Here is a 13,082-nt window from a genome sequence, read left to right on the forward strand (position 1 = left end):
ATTTTCTTGGTTATTCAAATTTGGACACTTGAAGCACTAGACAAATATCTGATAACAATAAGCTTGAAAGAGTGTTGGGTTTCATACCAAAGCAATTTCCTGGCATAGTGTTCAGGAAACTGCCCTCTGCACCTCCAACTCTCCCCCAGGTACTCCTTTTCCCACATTAAAGCTCTTGTTTACTTTTTAATTTTGTGAACATTCATCATGATCACTGCTTTTTTTCTAGTTTGGAAATTTGCCTTCTCTTTCTGGGACACTTAAAGCTACAATCTTAGAAAGATCCCAGTATCTTAGTGAGTTAGGTCAGCTGTCAGAGTCTGATGTCAGTGGCTTTGCTGTCAAAATTGGATGCAAGTTGGATGCTGTCACTTGCTAGGATTTAGGATATATTATTCCCTCTCTTGAAAACCATAGAGAACTTGGAGATGATAAAGTTCCAATATGATTCATAGTACCTAGTATTTATGTAGTGCTGTAAGGTTTGCAAAGTGCATTATACATATTATCTCATTTGTTCCTCATAACAACCCTGTGAGTAGGTATTTTTTTTACTTATTTACAAATGAGGAAATTGAGGCTGAAAGAGGTTAAATGACTTTCCCAAGATCACACAGCTAGCAAGTATCTGAAGTACTATCTGAACTCACCATCTTGATTATAAGTTGATCATTATACTTACTATACTACCCACCTGCCAGCTGGTGACCAATGATGGAGATCAGAATATCACACACCTAGAGCTTAAAGGGACCTCAGAGACAATCTTAGTCAATCCCACTCATTTTACAGAAAAGGGAATTGAGGCTCAAGGAGATTAACTGACTTGCTTAATATCACATAGGTAGTAAATGATATAGTAGAATTTAACCAAGGTCCTCTTACTCCAAAACCAGATCTCTTTCCACCAAATTATGAAGCCAATAGAATTGTTATTAATACAGAGGCTGTAAGAAGATGTTGCTCCCCTGTCAATACTGTTACATGAAAGGACTTGTATCAATACTCTCCATAGAAACTGATCACCCTAATGCAGGCTACCATTGAAAGTGTCTTCATCATCACCACTGCTTGTGGCTCTCTTTCTCAAAGCTACCATTAATGGAGATAATTTCCATTCTTAACATGGCATGACATTGCTCTTATAATGTTTCATGATGTTATATATTAAGAACAAATTATTCTATTCTAGACAAAGATAGCACCTCATGCAATCCTGCCATTCCAATTCTCCTCTCATTTCTTTGGTCATGTTTTTGTGGTGCTCAAGTATACTTCACCTTCTTGACATCTGCTCCCATAAGCAGAACTAGGAACAGTGGGTGGAAGTTGCAGAGGGTAAATTTTGTATTAATATAGGGGAAAACTTTGTAACAACTAGAGCTGCTCAGAGGTAGAATGGACTGCATCAGGAATCAGTGAGATCCCTATTAAGAAGAGAATAAAAGGGTATTTTTGTGCAGGTATAGATTATATTAGATGACCTCCAAATTCTCTTCCAGTTTTGAGATTCTGTGATTCTGTGAAATTGTGAACTTACCTATGGATTTTAATAATTTTCATTTTCTCACTTTGAACTTCAAAATATCCATTTGAGAAATATATATATGTATACTAATCAGTACCAATTTAAAGTGTTTTATAGTTCAAGACATTTTTACAAATCCATGTTATTCTAAACATACAGCCACCCTGTGAAAAAGATAAAAGATTATTGTCCTCATTTTATAGATGAGACTATAGAAATTCACAGAAATTAAGTGCTTTAACATTGTGATAATGATGACCTTTACCATCAAATTTGAAAATACAAATTGAGGATAGTCACAATAATTATTAGAACCAGAAACTTCCTGCATCTCCATGCCAGACTTCTGACAAAATGAAGATACTATATGAGTACAAGGTTAATTTCCCCTTAAGTACTGTTATATTCAATTTTGTGTATCAGTGAAAATATTATAACATCCCATTTAACATTTCCTGGAACAAATACAAAACCAAAAACAAAATAGTGAATAAAGTTTATCTTGGGGGGGAAGAGAGTAGCTAGAATGTACCAGGCAATTAAAAACCTATAGCACTGACAAATACAAACATACCCACAACCACACATGAGTTAGATATGATCTATTTTACATGACCTGTATGCTTATCACCAGTTGAAGTTATTTGGCTTTTATGCCCTTAAAAAACATGCTGTGCCCTTTATGAACACATGTGAAAATTTCTGTGTAACCAGTAAAAATATGAATGCTTAGTATATGAATAAAACTTGGGCTCTGTTGTGAAAAATAGGATTGATTATGTTTGAACAAATTATGTTTGAGCAAATAAAAGCCTTCAAAGCAGAATATTAACAGTACAATTAAATCATCAAGTATATACGTGACAATTCTAGTAGCATTGTCTTTCAGATGGAACATGAAATGTTACAAGTAATCATGGCACCAAATTGTTGCTGTCATTCAAAAACACATCCTTTCCTTTATTAAAATGCTTGAATTCAGTAAATCCATTAAAAAATTACTTTTAAGAAGCTTGGCTAAAAAAATATAATTACTATGTTTTCTTACAAAAGTTTAATTATGATATTAAGATTTTTTGTTGGCTGTATGTAAAAACAAGAATTTGTTAATGAATTTCTTTGGAGATCCTAGCAACATTTAAAGATATTTTTATTGTTTAAAAAACCTGAATTACTAAGTTTCAAAAAAGAATAGGGATAGGGAATAAACCAATGATGTCATTGGTAAAGGGAACTCTCAGTTGAGGAAACTCACCCTTCCAGTGGAGGTTGGTACCTTCTCTGAATCTTATTCTTTATGTCTAATCGTTGAGAATTTCCTAGAACACTGAAATGTTAAGGTACTTGACTGGAGATTCATAGCCAGTATGTTTTAGAGGTGGTACTTGAACTCTGGTTTTCCTTACTTCAAGGCCAACTTTTTATCCACTGTGCCATATTGCCTCAAATAGTGTAACTAATGTTACTAAAATTAAACATATTATCACAATATAGGCACTACATCTTTTTACAATCATTAAGCTAAGATGAACAAAATTGAAAAAAGATAATTTACTTTTATATTACTCTTCCTTTTATATTTACTCTTCTTTTAAAAATAGTAGACACATTTATCAAGTACCATTGCCTACCCACAATGTTCTTTGAGTTGGAGAGCTAGAAAAACTAGAAGCAACTGAAAGAGTGCTCAATTTTGAGGTAGAAGACCAGAGTTCAAATCCTGCCTCTTCTCTATACTCTCTATGTGACTTTAGGCAAGTTGGTACACTTCTCTGCTGTACTTTTACTTTGCCATCTGTAAAAGGAAGTGATTGGACTAGATAATCTCTGAGCTACTCTAGTTCTAATAAAGTGAATCATATAACCAACTCTAAATCTATGATTCCAAGATCCTAAGCAAAACACAGTTAATATGATTATAGCTTCTGGGGAACACCAGAGACCTCCTTGATCAAGTGGGAGAATTCAAGGAGAATACTTTAGATAAACGGGACCCAAATTCTTTTTGGGGTGAGGGGCAAAGGTCTCGAATTGGGCCTATGCCCCATCATTTCACCCTCAAACAAATAGGACCCAAATTCTTTTGGGCTAAGGGACAAAGGTCTGGGCTTCTGAAACTGCTTCCTGCTGGCAAGGGGTGTAGAGCCGTCCCAACCTCTCTGGGTCCTGTTCAAGGGGTCAGAATTCAGGTCCAGTGGAAATCTTGGACTCAGTTAGAGGTTGATGGCCTGAGCACATCTGGAAGTTGATGGCTAGGACCCTAGAGGAAATAAACCTGGAAAGGAGGTTAATAACAGTTGGAGTGGCATGAGTAGCTTGCCCAGAAATTCCCTGATCCCAAACAATTAGCTTTCCCGGTCACATCTTGGGCAGGGTCCTCTCAGTCCTGGGAGCTCTCTTTGGGGGGGGGGGGTGACCTGGAGGGGCATTTCTTGGACCAGTGGGCCTCCTGGTGGCATGAAAAGCAGGTTTTTCCCACTGCCAGAGTTTCCAGGAGGACCCTTGGGTCGTTTCTTGGCCACAGCAGCAGCCAGGAATTGAGTGTGTTCTCTGTCTCTAGCCCTTTCCCTTCTTTGTCTTTCTTCTGCTGCTACTAAGTCTCTGATGTTAAAAACTCCAAAAGCTATCTCCAGTAATTGAGCCTGAAGTGTTTGAGGTCCCATTGCTAATTTCTGCAGTTTCCTCCTAATATCTGGAACTGACTGATTAATGAAATACAAGCTAAGGATTGTTGCCCTTCTATAGAGTCAGGATCTAAACTCCTACACTTTTTAATAGCTTCTACTATCCTGCCTTGGAAAAGGGCAGGGTTTTCCTTTTCTCCCTAAGTAATTTCCTCAATTTTTTAAAAATTTACTTGCTTTTGAAATGCAGTTCTTAGGCCTTCTAACAAGGCAAATTACCACATAGTCTCTCTTTCCCCTATCCTCACTCTTCTGATAATCCCATCCTGGGTCAGTAGTGGAAACAGCAGCTGTTCCTGGGGCATCTTTTGTGGGGTTATTGCTAGCCAAATGGTCCCCAAATTTTTGGCCTTGTTCCCAGATTATCCTTTTCTCCTCAGTTGTACAACAGGTGGAGAAGAAGATATGCAAATCACCCCAAGAAAGCTTGCATTGGAGGGAGACATCCCTAAAGCCCTCAGTAAACTTAGTGGGATCTTCTGAGTATTGCTCAAATTTCTCTTTAATGTGAATGAGGTCTGAAATGGAAAATGGAATATGCACCCTAGTTGTCCCATTAGGGAAGGCAGGAACTTCCCTTAGGGGAAAAAGCCCTGAAGGCATTGTGGAAGCAGGAACTGGGGAGGAAGGGAGATAGGAAGTCCCACTTCTTGTGAGTAAGGAACTGGGGAATGCTGGCTGGCAAAGAGAAAAAGTCAGCTGGCACTGGAGGATGGGGAGGGATCAGGGGAGCAGATACCACTGAGACTGGGGCTGAGGCCAGGGTCTGGGTGGTCCTTGCCTCAGGGTGAAGGGCCTGGGGAGGAGGTGCCAAGTCAAGGCCCTTGTCCAAATCCTGAGTAGGGGTAGCCTCCAGAGCAAGGGCTTCCAATCTTGGCTGGAGAAGAGCTTGGGATTAGGCAGGTCTTCCCTGTTATCAGGGAACTATATGATGAGATTTAGAGGGTTAGAGTTGCTGGGACCCCAAAATCATGACAGGTGTGTGGTGCCCGAATGAATTTGACCCAAGTCTAATTTTAACCAGAGACAAGGTTTATTAAAGATCCACCGTATTGGCCAGACTCTTAAGGAATCTGAACAGTTGTGAGCTCTTGGCTAGGTTCTTAAGGAATCTCAGCCTATCATTAGTATTCTTAACCCTCTTAACACCCTGAATGCTGCTTTCTCATGATGAAAGGACTTGTGTAGCTCAATGAAACCATGAGCTATGCTGTGCAGGGTTACCCAAAATGTACAGGTCATAGTGAAGCGTTCTGAGAAAAGGTGATTGATACATTGGAGAAAGAAATCACCTATAACCATGATGTGTTTACTTGATCTACAGAAATCCTAGAGAGTGAAGTCAAGTGGGCATTAGGAAGCATTGCTAACAATAAGGCTAATAGAGGTGTTGGAATTCTAGCTGAACTATTTAAAACCCTAAAAAATGATGCCATTAAAGTGCTGTACCTAAAATGCCAGCAAATTTGGAAAACATTACAGTGGCCATTGGATTGGAAAGGATCAGTTTACATCCCAATCCTAAAAGGCAATGTCAAGGAATGTTCAAATTACTGAATAATCACATTCATTTCACCACCAGCAAGGTTATGCTTAAGATTCTGCTAGGTAGGCTTCAGTAATATGTAAACTGAGAATTGCCTGAAGAACAGGCTGGTTTTTAAAGAGGCAGAGGAACTAGAGACCAAATTGCCAACATTTGCTGGATTATGGAGAAAGCAAGGGAGTTCCAGAAAAACATCTGCTTCTGTTCATTGACTAAATTAAAGCTTTTGGTTGTGTGGATCACAACAAAATGTGGCAAATCTTCAAAGAGATGGAAGTAACAGGTTATCTTACCTGTCTCCTGAGGAACCGGTATGCAAGCCAAAAAGCAACAGAACTGAACATGGAACAACTAATTGGTTTAAGATTGGAAAGGGAATACAACAAGCCTGTATATTGTCACCTTATTTATTTAACTTGTATGCAGAGCTCATCATGTGAAATGCCAAGCTGGATGAATCGAAAGCCAAAATTAAGGTTGCTTGGAGAAATATCAACAATCTTAGATATGCAAATGATCATATTGTGATGACAGAGGGTGAAGAAGAATTAAGAAGCCTCTTGATGAAGGTGAAAGAGAAGCATATAAAAACTGGCCTGAAGCTTAACCTCAAAAAAGGCTAAGAACATGGTAACTGGTTCATCACTTCCTGGATAGTGGAGAGAGAAGACATGGAAGCAGTTGCAGATTTTGTATTTTTGGGCCCAAAGATCACTGCAGATGACAACTGCAGCCATGAAATTAAAAGATGCTTGCTCCTTGGAAGGAAAACTATGGCAAATCTGGACAGCATATTAAAAAGCAGAGGCATCACTTTGCCAACAAAGGTCCATATGATCAAAGCAATGGTTTTTCCAGTAGCAATGTATAGCTCTGAGTGTTGGATTATAAGGAAAGCTGGGTGCCATAGAATCGACACTTTTGAACTGTGGTGCTGGGGAAGACTTGTGAGAGTCCCTTAGACAACAAGGAGGTCAAATCAGTCAATACCTAAAGAAATTAATTCAGGCTATTCACTGGAAGGTCAAATACTGAAGCTGAATCTTAAATACTTTGGCCACATAATGAGAAGACAGGACTCACTAGAAAAAAAAAAACTCAATATTGGGAAACACTGAAAGCAAAAGGAAAGGGGGATGGCAGATGATGAGATGGATAGATAGGGTCATGGAAACAAAGAATATGAACTTGGACAGACTTTGAGAGATAGGACAGAAGGTCCTACTGTGCTATGGTCCATGGGGTCATGAAGAGTCAGACACAACTAAACAACCAAACAACAACAAGTATTCTTATAGGAGACATGACACAGATTTAAATAAAACTATAACATAATATAAACACAAGAAGGTCATAAGATAGGCACAAAGTATAAAACTGGGGTCAGGAAAAAAATATTATTGTGTCAGGCAAGATCAGGTAATGGTTGATAGATGACATGGCTTTGGAGTTAGTTCTTGAAGGATAGGCATAATTCCCACTTGCAAAGCTGATACAGTGGATAGTGCTCTGGGCCCAGAGTTAGAAAAACCTGAATTCAAATCTGGCCTCAGACACTTCCTGGGCAATTCACTTAAATCAGATCTCTTCTCACAGCCTCAACTTACTCATCAGTTAAATGGAGATTATAATAGCAGCTACCTCACAGGGTTGTTGTGAGGATCAAAAGAAATATTTGTACAAAATAAACATTTGTAGTGCCTGGCACATAGTAGGTACTATAAAAATGTTAGCTATTATTATTAGCTATGATTTGCAAAGCCAGGGGATGGTATGCAGAAGTAAATGAATATAAAAGTTAAATAAGAGAATTTTAAAGTTGCCAATAGCCATGCACTCCATGTGAGAAAGATGTAGAAAATGTCTAAGCTCTTAATTTTCTTTTTAGTGAAGTTTTTTCTTTGCCTGGTTACTTAGTTTTATGTAAAGGCTTTCTTTCCTGGTGGCATCAGAGAACAATATTGGCTACTGAATTGCACAATGTAATACATACATATGCACATAAAATATAATAAACTTGGAATGCTTCATTATTTAGCTAAATCATTAGGATTATTTCTATATTAGGTAATTATTACCTCCTAGTAATTGTGTCACATATCATTGTTGCATCTTTTATTCTTCAGTGTTAATCCTGGGTCTTCAGCTGAATAATGTTGAGGGAATTGCAAAATGCAAGGGGAAAATTATTTTAATTCTTATTAGATTTAATATTGCCTCATTTCCCAATATATTTAATTTAATTTCTCAATTTAGTTAAACAAAATTATCCAAATACTACTATCCAATTAGCCCTATAAAGAAACCAGTGATGAGCCTCCCATAAGTTAGCTAGACAGATCCTCAGATAACAAGAACTCTGTCCCAGGCTTTTACTTAAGAACTCTGATTCAATCTGGCAATATGGGATAGAACTTCCCTTTGCTTGGCCTGAGAGTGACTTATTAGCACAGAATTTTAGTAGAGGCTCAACAGAAAATTGTTGAATTAAGCTGCACGTTATCCTGAACAACCTTTTGAGGGAAAATTAGAAGCATTATCCTCACACTGTAGCTACTGAAACAGAGACAAGTAATTAAATCTCATTTCCAAGGTCAGACAAGAACCAGTCACCCAAGTCAAACTGAAGACTTGTTTTAGAATCTCAGATTCCAGCTTAATTTCCATTTGATCAACAGCCAAACATTCTCACTGACACTGGCTGGCTCTTAAAGAAAGGAACGAGTTGAGTAAACAGGAAGCTTCCTGTAACCCTGTACTAGAGGCCTCTGTTACCATTGTAAGTGAAGATACCGTTTAATGAAATCGTTTCTAACAAATGTCTGTGGAGGAGTTTCAAGGCAGATACACCTTCACAACAAGTTCCACTCTGTAGTTATTTAATGATTAAAGTCAGGTTTCATTAGTCTTCTTTTTATAACTCAAATGTCTCTGATGTTAAGTCATTGTGGTAATGTTTTCTTTCCTTCAAGTGCTTTGTAACCAATTCGTATTGGGATAAATATTCCTCTGATGTTATATCAAGTATATAACAGTACTACATTTTGAATTTATGCCAAAGTATGATAGACTACAAATTCTATATGTGCAATTAATGCATATGAAATCAGTTTAGCCAAAAAAGATTTATAATGAAAGTTTATTAAGAATTCATTTCTATATCTTTAATTCTAAAAGAAAAAAAGGAGGGTAGAAATTTCATTAATTTGTTGCAAAAAAACAGAAATGAACACCATAAAAAAACTTCAAGTAGTAATTTTTTTAATAAAATAGAAAACAAAGTTTGTTCCTCATCGCCACCAATGGTTCATTTCATTGAAAATTCTTTCTTCTCTATCTCCTTTCTCTTTTTATACCTTTCTTTGTTCCTTTCCTTTTTTTCAACCTTGCTAATATACCCAAGTATGTATTTCTTCTATCCACCTAACTACTCTTCTCTTTCCAACAGTATTATATGATCTTTACACCTTTAAAACAGAATTTGGCTTTGTTTCTCTATGTCTTTCTTTTTAACAGGATTTTTTTTTATTGTGCCCTGTGTTAGTGACAAAAAGAAAAAAATAAAACATGGCTTGCTTCCCTGGACCTCTCATAAATAATACTGGCATTAAACATTTGGTGTTATCAGGCTCAGGAGACTGTATAGGGGACACTAGTGACATGGCAACTGAACCCTGTTTTTCTGGGATTCATCCAGGACATCGAATATGATTTATTCATGATTTTGTTAAATGAAAAAATGGTATAAAATTTTTTACCAGGGATATCTTTTAATATAAACAAATTACTTCTCTGAGTCACATATTTATTGATTTTTTCTTAATGTAAGGTAAAATCCAGTAGGTTAGCATTCATCTATAACTGAGAAGATAGCAAATCTACTTGTAACATATGTAGCATAATTATGATAAATAATCTTTAAGCAGATTTGGGTTATGATCTAGTATTATCTCAAAGAATCAAAGCAAAGGAAGGAAAAGCTTTTTATTTTTTCCACGTTACATATTTGTAATAGAAATAAATAAAATATCCTTACTGAATTGATCATAACATGAAACTGATTTTTTCTCTCTATTATACTTATTAAATAAACATTTTATCCTCTTTTCTTAACGTTTCTTTGGGAATACCTGAAATGCTTTATAATATTTAAATTGTTAAGCTTTGCAAGTGGATATGAGTGTCTGACTTCTAATATTGTTTATTAGATTAAAAATAAGAACCTAATCAATAAGCTGATTCTAACTAGAGTCATATTAAAACAAATATTTTCTCAAATTTTCTAATCAAATATTCCATGATTGGTTAGTAGAATATCAAAATAGCTACCTATGAGGACAAGAGTTAATATGTCATTTTGTTTTCATCTCCACTGTTACATTTTCAGCATGAACTTTTGTGATAGTTCAGCTAATGCAGGAACATACCATTATACGTGCTACTACAGTCTGTTTGGTATTTTTATTATTGTTGGAAGGCCTGTAATATGTTGGATAGATAATATGGCACAGAATTAGGAGGAACAGGAACATCAAATGATACATCATTGGAGGAAGGTCCAATATCGATTAGATCATAGATCTATTAAAATACTAGTGACATTATCATCACTGTCATTATCATAAACAACATAAAGTACATCCCTGCTCCTCAAAAGACATTCTGAGAGTCTACTTTAAGACTTTACATCCATAAGAATCCACTTGATAAATTAAATAACATTCTACTGGCTGAAAGAGTTCATACAGAATCTGATGATCCTCTGACTGTTCTATACAGCAGATGATCTGGGAAATCTAGCCAGATATGAGTATTGTGTTAAATTCTACAGTTACTATAAAGTTAAGTGCAATTCTTGCCCCATGGATTAATAATATATGTATCTTAATACATCATCTCCTTTTATGCACAAAACCTGAAAGAAATAATGGCAAAACTCATGAGAATCAGAAATAGATTAAAAAGAAAATATGTACCTTTCCTTTCACATTTATACCCTTTGGGGTTGATTTTCATAGTATTCTATGTTAGTGGGAAAATATTGGGATTCTTGCCACAGATAGATGCTCTTATCCTATCTATATGGGGTATCTCAAAAGTCTTAGTGCAGTTTTAAACTTTAATATCTTAAATATCTTTATAAGCTTAACAGGCTTGAGTAGCTTAAAACTGCACTTTAAGACTTCTGGGTTACCCTAGATAAGGAACAGCAGAAAGAACTGAAAAGATAAGGAGGGGAAGGAAATGTAATTAATAGATATGGGTCAGGTAGACTTTTTGCAGATAAACTACTTTGAGGATTATTAGTAGGGCTAATCTATAGTAGGATACATGATCAAAATATAATTAAACAAATGAAGGATTATGTGAAGATATATCTAAAATTAAATGTTGTCACAGTCTGTTTTCCATTTATAAGGTAATTGTCTTTATTCACAAAAATAATAACAAGAGATATACTCGTAACAGGTTTCTACCCATTAAGCATGCAGCTAGAGATTATAAACAAAAGAGGATGGCATTTCTTACGTAGTAAAAATAATGTGAATGACAGATTTTCTAAATGATTTTGTATTTCACTTTTATTGGTACCACAGTGGGATAACCTTTGCTTTGAAGCAAATTAGAATCACTAGAGAAAGTGTGAACTATATTGTATCATACACATTTATTTTTATCCCCTCTTCTGAATTCAGTGAAAAAGAAAGTTCTTTTTTTATATATGTGTGCTTATTCTATTTTTGGTCTCATTAACACATAGGTTAAAACCGAGATAGTAGGTAAACCCCCCAAAAAGAAGTTTCAAATAGTATTAACAGTCTTAAACAGCAACATATTGGGGAATTAAAGCTGTCTTTTACTCACAAAGCACTGATTTCTGTCTATATCAGAATATCTTCTATTTGTAGTGTGAAAATCACGAATGGTGTGGGGGAGCAACTTATTGGGTTAGATGCTACTTTTTTTAACTTTTGAGACCCATAGATACTGGGTTGGTAGCTAAAGCCACTAAGAAGAGAATGAAATTATTATTATTTTTCTAAGACAAACCATTCTTCTCATTTTGTTCAATGGAATTCAGCTGGAAATGTCCCTTGAACAAGTTGCTTTCTAAGTCTTATTACTTTATATTCAAGAAAGGAAATGAGTATTTATTAAGTGCCTACTGTGTGTCACCTGAGAGGTAGCTGCTATTATTGTTTCCATTTAATAGTTGAGGAAAACTGAGGCAAAGAGAGGATAAGTGCCTTGTCCAGAGTCACACAAGTGACCAAAGCCATGGCTAGAAAGTGTCCTGGGCTAGATCTGAGCTCAGACCTTCCTGACTCCAGGCCCAATGCTCTAGCCATTGTGTCACTTAACTGTCTCATTGCATAGGCAGAAAAATATAACTGCTTTTTGTATTTAAGTCAGCTTATAAGTAGCTTTTGTAGTTGAGTCAAACTCATTTTCTCGTAAGCTCATTAAAAGCATCTTCAAGGAAATTCCAGTAGCGGACATGACAACAGGGATAATATTCACCTCACCTTGTTCTCACACGATTTTGATTTCTTCTACTAAGTCTCTGTATTTTGAAATCTTTTGATCTTCTTATAATCTTGTCATCTCTTTGGATGATGTTCAGAAAGAAGTGGTCCAAGGGCAAGTCACTTTGCTGATATTATTCTTAGACTATTGCTCACATGGATAAAGTGAGTGCATTCCTTTTTGGTAACTGAATGAAAGTATTGGAATGTAAGCTCATCTGTCTGCAAGGTCATTGAAAGCACCTTTGAGATGTTTCCGGTAGCAGACAGAACAGCAGAGATGACATCCTTCTCATCCTCTTGCCATATAGTTTTTAATTTCTCTGCTAGACCTCTGAGTTTTAAAAACTGATGATTCATTCTATGTAGTTTGGAGATTGTAAATATTTAGTATGGTCACCATAATAAGAATTACCATTATTATTGCCATTATTATTGTTGTTGCTATTATCTTATTAGATAAACTGTACCACCACCACAAATAAGCTGGATTTATATGAAATGTTTGAAAATGGTCATGATCTATACCATAAAATAACCAGAAAAGGAATTTGAGTAATTAAGTGTTTTCCCTCAGATTTTAATAGGTATAGTAAGAGACTTAAAAGACATTATTTCAGGTGCATTATTCAAGATTATATGAAAGCATCAGGTGCTTTTATAAATTTATTCTGAGATTAAAATTATAATCCTCAAACTATTTCAATGATTTAAATGACTTTAGCAAGTTAGCTTATGGAGCTAACTGGTCACTCATGCATGCGTATATACATACACATACATATATATATATATAT

The 13,082-nt window shown here is 35.8% G+C and overlaps 1 protein-coding gene across 1 annotated transcript in view; it reads left to right on the plus strand.

Annotated features, from left to right (window-relative positions):
* The window catches only part of ADCY2 (adenylate cyclase 2), a 554,774-nt gene that overhangs the window by 462,514 nt on the left and 79,178 nt on the right, over positions 1-13,082 (plus strand). The window lies entirely within an intron of this gene.

This window comes from Phascolarctos cinereus, unplaced genomic scaffold, assembly GCF_003287225.1.
Source record: "Phascolarctos cinereus isolate Bilbo 61053 unplaced genomic scaffold, phaCin_HiC Scaffold_4;HRSCAF=312, whole genome shotgun sequence".
In the NCBI taxonomy this organism is placed as follows: domain Eukaryota; kingdom Metazoa; phylum Chordata; class Mammalia; order Diprotodontia; family Phascolarctidae; genus Phascolarctos; species Phascolarctos cinereus.